The sequence below is a fragment of the Sinocyclocheilus grahami genome, unplaced genomic scaffold (assembly GCF_001515645.1).
Source record: "Sinocyclocheilus grahami isolate Dianchi unplaced genomic scaffold, SAMN03320097.WGS_v1.1 scaffold82.1, whole genome shotgun sequence".
Taxonomy (NCBI): Eukaryota; Metazoa; Chordata; class Actinopteri; order Cypriniformes; family Cyprinidae; genus Sinocyclocheilus; species Sinocyclocheilus grahami.
In genome coordinates, this window is record NW_015505261.1 from 793544 (window position 1) to 797008 (window position 3465).

Sequence of the window (3465 nt, forward strand, 5' to 3'; positions counted from 1 at the left end):
TTCCAAACCCGTAAGACCTTCGTTCATCTTCGGAACACAAATTAAGATATTTTTGATGAAATATGAGAGCTCTCAGACCCTGCATAGACAGCAACGCAACTGTAATGTTCCCAGGTCCAGAAACGTAGTAAGGACATCGTTAAAACAGTCCATGTGACATCAGTGGCTCAACTTCAGTTTGCAAAGCTACGAGAATACTTTTTGAGTGCAAAGAAAACAAAAATAACAATTTATTCAACAGTTCTTCTCCCCCGAGTTACGTCTTCCGCCATTTTAAAGAATATCACAATGTATACGCACGCTTTCCCCCAAGCGTAAACAACGCTGATTACGCAGATTACGTTCATGCACGCGCTGTCTCCCCCGAACGTAAATAACGCTGATTACGTCGATTACGCTCTTGGGTACTCTCCAAAATAACAGAAGACATAACTCGGGGGAGAAGAATAGTTAAATAAATTTTGTTATTTTTGTTTTCTTTGCGCTCAAAAAGTATTCTCGTAGCTTCGCAAAACTGAAGTTGAGCCACTGATGTCACATGGACTGTTTTACCGATGTCCTAGTCTCAGCCTCAGACTTCACGCCCACAGAACGTTGGCTAAACGTCTGATGCATATGGCACACAAAAGTGGAAACACTTCAGGAGTTTTGAAGTTGTCATCGGACTGGTTGAATTATACAGGATTTCCGGTAGGTTCCACCTGGAAACAAAGATGCTGTGACGCCAAATCCCCTCATGTAAGAGGAAAGTTTAAAACTGACGACGAGCGCTTATCAGGATCAACTAAATGCTGGATTTTCAAAAGTATATGAAATATTTAAAGTTCGTGGCACAGAATCTTTAAAATATGTCCGAGAGTTTTACACATCGGTCTGTTATTGTGGCGACATTTCCACGCCCCGAAACTTGACACTGAAACGAACTGTGATTGGTTGTTTGACATGTCGGTCAAATGGCCTCATGGGTGGGCTTTGGCCAATAAAAGCTGCCATGGATTCCAGACGTCCTTACTACGTTTCTGGACCTTGGGAACATTACAGTTGCATTACTGTTTATGCAGGGTCTGAGAGCTCTCAAATTTAATAAAAAATATCTTAATTCGTGTTCCGAAGATGAATGAAGGTCTTACGTGTTTGGAATGACATGAGGGTGAGTACTTAATGACAGAATTTTCATTTTGGGGTGAACTAATCCTTTAATAATTACTACACAAAACCTTTTTTTCATAACATCAAGTGATAACATTCAAAACTTCTGCTAATATGAACACTGACGAGCAGAGATGAGATCTCTTGTCCCCATAGTATGCCTAGGGTCCCCGCCCTTTAGAATTTTATTTTTGTACAGCCCGAGTGGGGATGTCACTGGTTGCGCTGGCTTAATATTTAGCCATTGTGCTTTCAGGACTAGAGAACGTAGGTAGTAACAGGAAATGGTATAGATACAAAAGCTGCTCTGTGCTATTGAGTTGGATGAACTGGAGATGAAGTCTAGAACGTTACTGATGAGAAGGCAGGGCCCTAAGAGTGACTGTGAGTTTTAGGTCGTTTATTGTTTGTGTATAGTGGAACTCATGCATCCATGGCTTATATCTGAATGGATGATAGTGCTTCTCTTGTTATGATTTCTAATGGCCGAGTAAGCGTCTGTATTTAACTGGGCATGGCTCCCATACAGGGCATCCAAACAAGAAGTTAGACACATTTCATTACGGATGGACCTGTCTAGAAATACCACTGGGTTAGTTGGAAGTAAAATATCATTGGATAGCCTAATGCTCTATTCGCACCAAATGTGAAATGAAAATCCAACAAATATCACAAGAAAACTGCATTAAGAATGATGGAAACAGGGTATGAAAAACGAATGACTCCTGTACAATTAGTGGCACCAATTGACAAACAGATTTTTTCGGATACAACAGATGATAGACACACTGTTTATCTTAGCACTGACAACATGACATATCAATCAATCTTTATTACAGACTCAAGGTCCAAATAAAAAAATTAAAAAACAAGACAATAGGACAACATATACAACCCACAGCATCTACCACACACAATAAAAAGTTACAAAATACAACAATACCAATGTCTCCACAGCTTTGACTGATACCGTGTAGTACTAACCCTTATATTTGATAGACCCACACTAATCAAATTTTTTGAAGCATTTAGCCGGCAGATAAATCTATACATAAGATTTCGTAACAGTGCTTTAAAAGTGATTACTCTTGCACTCGCAAACATTTTACTTGCACTATGCCATCTAGGTCTCTTTAGTAAAATTATCATTGCATCATTATAAGCTACTTGCAGCTTCTGTAAACTAGATGTTCTATAGTTGAACCACAGATGAGCAGTATACACTCTTAAAAATAAAGGTGCTTCAAAAGGTTCTTCAAGCGATGCCATAGAAGAACCATTTTTGGTTCCACAAAGAACCATTCAGTCAAAGGTTCTTTAAAGAACCATCTCTTTCTTACCTTTTTATAATCTGAAGAACCTTTTTTCGCCACAAAGAACCTTTTGTGAAACAGAAAGGTTCTTCAGATGTTAAAGGTTCTTTATGGAACCATTTAGACAAAAAGGTTCTTCTATGGCATCGTGAAGCACCTTTATTTTTAAGAGTGTACAGTGTTGTACAATATGCTTTAAAAAGTGACACCTTCACCTCATCTGAACAGAAACTAAACTTACGTAAAAGTATATTCGCCTGCATATACATCATACAGCGTTTCCTTTCAATATCCTCATCGTCTGTCATGCGTTCAGTGATGAAATGTCCAAGGTATTTTACTTTCGCACACACAGTGAGACTCTTATTAGACAACTTGAAAACTGGAAATTGTATGCTTTTATCCTCCTTAGTTCTGCAAATCATAACCACATTCTTATCAGGATTATATAAAATATCATGTTCAAGACCATAATCAGAACACATAGTTAAAAGCTGTTAAAAGACCAGCACTGCTAGGACTAAACACCACAAGATCATCTGCATACATAATATGATTAGAATATTCTAGAATATTCCCAATCATACACCCAGTTTTACAAGCAATCAAACATTCAGATAGATCATCCATGTAAAGATTAAACCGAATTGGGGACAAAATCCCTCCTTGTCTCACACCATTACTAACCCCAAAAGAAGTTGGCCCCCCACCCAACGCAAAAGTCGCAAAAATAGTCTCAATCGTTTGTGCTCCGTTTCTGCTGGTTTGTGCTGTAAAAATTTTCATTTGTGCTGCTTTGGTTTGTTAGATATAACATATTTATTTAAAGGTCATTCTCAGGTCACTCAGCCCCCCCACCCGCTCCAAATTCACCCGAAATAGTCTCGTTTGTTTGTGCTTCGTTTGTGCTGGTTTGTGCAGGTAAAAGTTTCGTTTGTGCTGCTTTGTTTTTTAAAATATTAAACATTATGTTTTAGGCAATGACGTCACCAGCCCCCCTACA